General features: G+C 34.4%; 1 long non-coding RNA gene across 1 annotated transcript; it reads right to left on the reverse strand.

The window, feature by feature from the left end:
* Positions 1-3,159: 3,159 nt before the first annotated feature.
* Positions 3,160-4,269, reverse strand: LOC149156075 (uncharacterized). Its single transcript, XR_016263157.1, has 2 exons — positions 3,570-4,269; positions 3,160-3,392 (listed from the first exon to the last, which is right to left on the reverse strand). It is a non-coding gene; the product is annotated as an uncharacterized LOC149156075 (long non-coding RNA).
* Between the last annotated feature and the right edge of the window lie 4,054 nt (positions 4,270-8,323).

Raw genomic sequence — 8,323 nt, forward strand, 5'->3', positions numbered from 1 at the left:
CCTGATCTCTTAGATGAGTGATATTTTTATAGGTGAGTGAAGGAGGTTATGCCATCAATGGTGATAATTAATGCCTTTATAAATTTAAAAATCAATTCCATGGAAGAGGGATAGGGGATTGATGTTTCGTAATTCCCTTCCTCATCCAAATGCGAACTCAAAGGTGTAGGTGGCATTGAGAAACTTCTAGAGGCTTCCAATGGATAAGGAATCTTCAAACCCTCACGGAAATTTGCTCAAATTCACATAGCACAGGCCAAAGAAGGAGCAAGTGCACTGCATAGCACCCTGTCAGTGTATGGTTTGAATTGCAACGCACCCTAATGAAGGCCTTCCTACGCTAATAATCTTAGAGGTAGTTTTTGGATGTTTTTAGTGATGGAACCTCTTTGGAGGTAAGGCATTCTGATGACTAACTTCTTTAGGGCATGTAACAAATTGTACCAGGGTTTGATGGGTCCTAATAGTATCGATCCGTAAGTTGGGGTTGATGTGCCCAAATGGATCTGTAACAAGTGGCCTTCTCTAAGAAAATAAAATGTAACTAGCATAAGTTCTACTTTGAAGGCAACATTCTAGAAGAAGTTGCGGATTACAAATACCTTGGAATTGACTTCAAAAAAAATCTAAGCTGGAATTGTTGTAGAAAGAAAAGAAGTTTGGGGGGTTGGAAAACATTTTATTCTTTTCAAAATAGGTGTAGAGAGGTAGAGTTATGGGATTGGAAGACCACTCAAACTCTTTTTGGGCTTCTAGTGATTCCGTTGATTCTGTATGGTTGTGAACTGTGGGCTAGCAGTATCTCCGACATGTAGTGGAGACAAATTGAGAAAATTCAGAAGTGTTTGATTACAAACAAATTTAAGATTAAAAGTGTAGCTCCTTATGATATCTTGTTAAGTGAAATAGGGACTACTCCTATTGAAGCAATTGCTATGGTACAAGTCATAAGGTATTTAAAAAAAATTGACCAAATGGAAGAGGGTAGATGGCCTAAGGTTGTCTTTCATGATAGATTGTGCAAGAGCAAAAAAACTTGGATGCAACAAAATAACAAATGGTTTATTAGATGGGGTATTTGCTTGAATGCGTGTCCCATAAACAACAAAGAGATAAAAGATTTTGTTATGGAAAAGTTCCACAAACGTACTTGGGATAAGGAGTTAGGAAGAAAGAAAAATTACTATATTGAAGTATTTAATCCCACTCATAATCATCAACCAAAAGCATACACAGAGGCCAATATCTCTTGGAGAGCCAAAATTCTTATTACTCAGTTAAGGACTAATTCTCATCTACTCCATTGTGAAATAGGGCGCTGGAAAAGGCCAAAGGAAGTGTGGGAGGAAAGGGTATGCATTTTTTGTTCTTTCAGAAAAGTGGAAACAAAAAAACATTTCATTTTAGAATGTGAGGCCTTCAAAGACAACAGGGAAAGTTATGTAGATATGATGGCTGCTAGCTCTTGGGATAATCCATTCAGTAAGGGGTTTGTGAAGAAGCTGGAAGCATTTATTGTGAAGCTTCACAGAAAAATGGTTGAATACATCAAGCAAATGAAGAAGAAATCTGTCCCATAGGCTATCTTTAGCCTCATGGACGTTAAAATAATTTCTTTCTTTCTTTAAGTAACTTTTACTGCGACCAACCAAAAGATTATTGATTCTTTAATACACAGGTCAAACAGAAGTGGGCATGGTGTGTTATGTCGATATTTTTTGGATTCTTTAATGCACAAGTCGAATAGAAGTGGGGAATTACAAAATTTATGAGAGCGCCAAAAAACTGGGTTTAATTTCAAGAACAAGTGACGACGAAAAGGTTTTTCTTTCCATTATTTTATCATATCAAGTAGGCTTTTCACCAAATGAAATCTATTTAAAGTTCTTTCAGGCAATGTTGCTTACATGGCGTTGCTTGTTCATGTTTGTCCCTTGGAAGGTTTTATAGTCCCACACACATAATCCTACAAAAAAAAACCCTTAAACTTACCTGCCACAAACAAAATTCATCTACTTCTCATCCATGGGGCAATCTAATTGTAATCATTATAGATGACTCAATTATTCGTTTAAATGAATTGGGATTTTTAATATGTGTCATAATTTAGTTACATGGAAAAAATTATATATATATAATTGTAATTTTTTATATTTATAACTATAAGAATTGGTAATCAAGTTGAGTTTTCATTTAAATGATATAGTTTTAGCCACTACTATTATAACTTTTAGATGTAATTTAGAGAATTTAAACCATAAATCTTATATAATACATAAGACTTCATAATATAACTATCTTGAATTGGACTTCTCTCAAAAACATAAATAATTGTATTTATGATATGAATTTTGAATTCTATATTAAAATCAACATTGATTTTAACATTAAAATGAACATTAATTTTAAATTAATAAGGAATAAGGGATATTTGTTTATTTATATTTGTCTTTAAAATATTATTGTATTATTTTACTTAGGTAGAAACTAATAAGAGCGAAAATTTGAAATTGTTTAACTATATATATAATCTATTTTCTTGACATTGAAAACTATGATTTTAAAAGAGGAGACGTATGTTTCTGCTTAGACATCAAACGTATATACATAAATCCTTTGAAAAGATAGCCACCATCCACCATCACCGAAATAAGAGGAAGAGACCAAATGACCTTGATACTAAAATGCGTGTACTCTACAAATTATAAAACGTTAAAAAGCTCAAATTATATCCACCATCACCGAACCGAAATAAGAGGAAGAAGAAAAATGACAATAGCACTAGAATACGTGTGGACTACACATTACAAAACGTTTAAAAGAGCAACTCATATATTATATGAAGTGTATTAACGCTAACGCTCTCAGTATAAACTCTTTAGCGTATTCATTTATTATTATTCCAGGTATAAAATCTCCATAAAATAATTTTATATTAATGACCTTCACACTTTATAAACTTGCATGTCTTAATGTTATTATTATAAACCCTCACAGGTGTTATTTGATACTAATTTAATCGGTCACGCTTTACACAATAAAAATTTACATCAACTGAAAGGCACATCAAACTACTACATAGTTTACCACAAATCGATGAACAAAACCAATTAAGAAGCCAATTTATATAAAACTAAAAACAGAACGATAACAACGGAGTGACCATAACTTATGCAATTTAAACTATTCAAATTATACAAATATTTATCATAGTTTTCTGAAACAGATCTTGCACTGTAATCTGATCTTAGCATAGAGCAAGAGGGATCACAAGATCTGTCTATACAATATATCTATATGTCTTAGCTAGTAGTGTCCGAGCCGCCTCTCCTGTACATGCGTACTCTCCATATTATTCAATATAATATAAACGTTGCGTCTCTGCCACCATCCTACAATACAATGAGCAAACCGATATGATTTAACTTGGATTTCCACTAAATTATAAATTCAAATATTGTTAGCTGAATATTGCATACGACATGAATCTTACTGTATGCAAGGGAGCTGTATGCAAGAGAGAGACTTAAGTGTTGGTATGTAAAAGTAGAGGAGCCAAGAGAACTTACGCTAATTAGTGGTGTTTGGGAGGAGGCACAGCATAGCTGCCACCGTGGCGATCATGAGGGGGTGGAGATTTGTGGAGATTGGGAGCGTGTGAAGGATGGACAGGCCTTGCATCATGAATAGGCTTGTTCGTGTGGTGGTTGAAGGGAGTAGGTATCTGCATCTTGTGATGCCTGGGAATTTTGGGATTGAGAGGAGAAGGTGGTTTGTGCTCATCCATAGGAGTGGGAGGTGGCTGATGTTTGTTTGGAGTGGGCTTTGGGTTCTGATCATGAGGAGCAGACGGTGGCATCATGTGGACATGGCCATTTAGTGGTACAACTCGGGGTGGAGGTCTAATGGGATAATGGGGTTTCCCTGGAGGAGAAGGGTGGGGTTTGGAAATCAGTGGCGGAGGGTGGGGGAAATCGATGGGGTGTGGAGGAAAAGTAGGTGGCTTCATGTGATCTTGGGGAGGTTTGTGAATAGGGAAAGGAGAATGATTCTCGTGTGGCTGTGGGGGTACAGAGGGATCAGGCCTTGGCAAAGGCTTATCATTGGGCTGGAAAGGTGGCCTGCCAGATGGAGAATGTGGATCAGAGTAAGCATATGAGCAAATTATAGAGAAAACGATGAGAAGCAGGAAAGGAGGACGATGGTGAAGAGTTCCTGCCATCTCAACGAAATCCAATGGAAATGCAAGCGATTTGAATGGAGAGGAATGGTATGGGAAGGGAGAGTGGAGTTTAGGGTTTATATAGACCAGACAACCGCCTATTAGGGTAAGGAGGTGGTGGAGATGATGAAATGATAATGGTTGTTTGAAAATATATCCAGTGCTCCGGTAATTATGAATGATATGGGCCATCAGTGTCTAGAAAGGACCACCTTCAGTGTAGCTTCTGCAACACGTTGTAGGCGCCAGTTTTTTCTGGTTTGTGTTCACAACTGAAAGGATTAGTTTGATACTTTTCATTTCGCGTAGATGATTATATAGAAACTTTATATTGATCAAATTTCTGCCGGTTCGAGGATGAACCGATTGCGTTTATTAATTTATCCCGATTGTCTATGATGCGCAATTCATGATGAGCGTTTTCTGTTTATTAACTATATTTTATGCTGGGGATCCTTCCCTGACAATACGCCAGGGAACGAATGATAACGCGGGAGTATATTTTTCCTCCACAGTGCGGTATACAGGTCAGCCTTTACCGCTACCGACGTTTGTCGACAAAATATTTGCGCTTTTTCAATGCACAAGTCAAAAGAGAAATGGAGACGATGTGTTCGGCTGAATAAAGGAATATTACAAAATTTATGAGCGCGCCGAAAAATGTATTCGATAAGGACCTATAACAAAACCCATTTTCTTTCCGTTATTCTATCCTATCAAGTATACTTTTCAAGAAGCAAAGTCTAATTAAAACTTCTTTCATGGACTGTTTTGCCCTTATTGAAGAAACCGTTTACATGGTGTTATGAAGCTTATTTATATTTGCCCCTTGTTGCAGCGAGTTCTCATACAAAAGATAAATCAAGAACTTTTAAAATACAAAAAACTTACTTGAAGTTGTAAAGATCCAACATGGAGAGTTGCAACTAGCATAACTCTAGTTTGTATTTTAATTATAAGAATGAAGTCAAGAGTTAGATGAGAAATCCAAAACAAAGAGTCCAGATTAGTCCTTTTGAGTTTTAGGAATATAAAGCTTTAAAATCAGAAGTTTTAACAAATTTAGAATTAAAAGAAAATATAGAAATTAATTACTTTTACAACTTTTTATTTCTCGTCTTAATCTAACTCCCCTCCTTTACGCTATATATATAAGTTAGTTAATTGTTGTATGTGGTTGTCTTGTTTGGATAAGGTGCATTGAATATTATTGAATATTTTTTTAATATAAAAAGGTCCATCTTATAAGACTCATTGACTAACTAATATCTATTCATAATGGGACCGAGATTAATTAGAATTTTTGGTATGAAAAAAGTTATTTAAACAGATAGTAGACTATGATATGTTTGTTTTGTGAATTGTGTATTTGGAGATATGCTCAATGGAAGATCATCTCACCCAAGGAAGCAAGTGAATATTGCATTTTTCTTCACATGTTCAATAAAAATATCTTTATAGATTATAATTTATTGTTTGTTCTTTCTAGTTAATCTATAATTATATTCTTTGTATCCCTATTTTCATTTCTGTTTTCAAGGCTTAAGGAATTCTATATGTGGTATTGGAACTCTTTCTTTAGCAAGTACACCAAATTTTAGGAAAATGTTTTTTAGGCGAGTGAAGTGTTCCAACCTCTTTGAATAAAATAAAAATTTATTACTCAATGGGTAAAACTATGTTTGGGAAGAATACACACATTTTGGGAACCCTTGTAACCCCTAGTGGGACGCCTTTAAGTAGTACCACTTTAGAAAGAACTCACATATGGAATTACGTAGGTATATCTAAAACCAACTATTTATCAACTAATTGATCTTCTTCTTGTTATAGTACATTGAGAACAACATTTGGGATACTTCTCTTTAGTACCTAAGTAGTTAGCTCATATGGCTAAGGACATGGTTGATCCTGCTTAGTGCTTAAATATTTTGGGTTTAGTATGACTAATGGAACTCAGATGTATATCAAAGAGATATATCAATATATCAATTTTTCACACCTCTTTGTCTCTAGGACCCTACAAACCCTATGTTATGTAGTGAGCCAATGAACTTCCTATGTATTTACATCCAAAAGCAATTTGAATATTCTATTACCGCGATAATAATCAACCATGAGAAATAATTATAAAGGATTAGTAAAAAAAAAAATGAAAAACTTCTATGTCCCACCGACATTATTGCAGGATACCTATCTGAAAAGATTACTTAAATAATGTTAATTATGGAGATATATCTCTTAAATAACTCTTCTTGTGTGGGCCCATTAATATAGTGATTTGGGGCTCACCTCTTAAACAAGGCTCATTGGGTGTGCTTAATAATACAATAATTTGGGGTATACTTAAGAAAAGTCATCTCATGCCATTAGTCGTAGTGAGATATCTCGCGAATGATGCTTCCAAATAATATTTAGTGGTCCCATGATAAAAAATCATAACATGGAAACCCCCGTGACCCAATAATATGCCCCATTATCGTAGGAGCAGCAAAGAGATAACATGTTGAGTGCCTACAACTGAAAGACAAGATGGTTCATATTGAGTCTACACTCAAATAGATAAAGGAAAGGATGAGCCAATAAGAAAGCATTAGTTGGATTCTTAATGTAGGAGATCATTGGTCCAATGAAAGAGAAATTTATTACCCTTGAATTACATTCCTATTTCATGATAATCACCACCCACACATTAGACATCACAACTCATGGAAATTTTTTCTAAAGGCTAACATGAAAAATTTTGATGGGTCATATCCCTTAATTGGGTTATCCAAATGAAACAATATTTCTTTCTTGATGGAATTAGTAATTACTTACATAAACTAAATGTGAAGGTCTTATATTTGGATGTTGAACATTGATAGTGATGGAAATGGTATGAGAAGGATTATAAAGGCTACATTTTTGGGATCTAGTTTCTCCAAATACTTCATGCTAATTTCAGTGTGCCACACCATTTGGAATGTCAAATAGATATAATTATGGAACATCTTACCAGCTTAGATTAATTGAAATTCAAACAGAGTGCCAATCTGATATATTGTTTAAATAATACTTCACTAGTGGTTTGAAGGATGAAATTAAATCACATGCCATGATATAACACCCATAAACATGGTTGGAAGCTTCTCACATAGCTAAATAAAATAACATAGGCATCAATGGACAAACTAAGGGACCATTATTCACTCATGCTAACCCCCATGTGGAAACTACCCGTAATTTGTCTAACTCATAGCTAGTGTACACCCACAAGTTATCTCTTGAAAATACGGAAAAACGTCAATGCCTATATCTTTGTTATAGTCACGATGAGTGATGTTTCAAGTGGCACAAATATATAGAAACAAAATAATTTCAAATAGATGTATCACCGGATGACTACCCAGAGGAAATTCCTATTGAATACACTATTAGGATATTTATATACATAAATTCTATGACATTAAATTATTAATATGAGATATATGCTTATGGAATGAAAACGTAGTATGTGTAGGATGAGAGCCTACTCTAACAAGAAATATAAAGAAACTGACTAAGTAATATAGGAATTTATCCCTTAAATTGACATTTATAGGGATTGTAGTTATCAAAGCCACCAATCACAATATTTCACTTTTTCCATAAGGTGAGAGAGGCCATATGATGATTTTCTATTAAATTCATAAAATATCAATATAAGTGGGCATACCTATAACACACTATTGAATCAAGTACCAAATAAAGAATAGAAGTAATGAATCTAAGGACACTATTAAACAATAAATCAATTAAATAATTAAGACAGTGTTGGATTCAAATTCAATCAAAGGCTAAGGAGTTGTTGATCCACCAATCTTTCCTCGAGATTGACCAGGCAATGTGTGATGGATCCAAGTAAACTCCCTAGATATAATGCATTAACAATCATTCATATCATAGAAGAGGATGAGAAGAATGTACTTCTTTATCCACGCAGGTTGGTGTAATATGTAGACCCCATGGAACTGTTATAGAACCTACTTCATTCTGAATATCCTGCTTCACCCGAATATATAATAATAACGAAATCACATTCATATATGAAAAAACATGAAATATGGAAGGGAATTCACA

This window comes from Pinus tabuliformis, chromosome 9, assembly GCF_031772625.1.
Source record: "Pinus tabuliformis cultivar Carrire ecotype Pingquan chromosome 9, CPIR1, whole genome shotgun sequence".
NCBI classification, from domain to species: Eukaryota; Viridiplantae; Streptophyta; class Pinopsida; order Pinales; family Pinaceae; genus Pinus; species Pinus tabuliformis.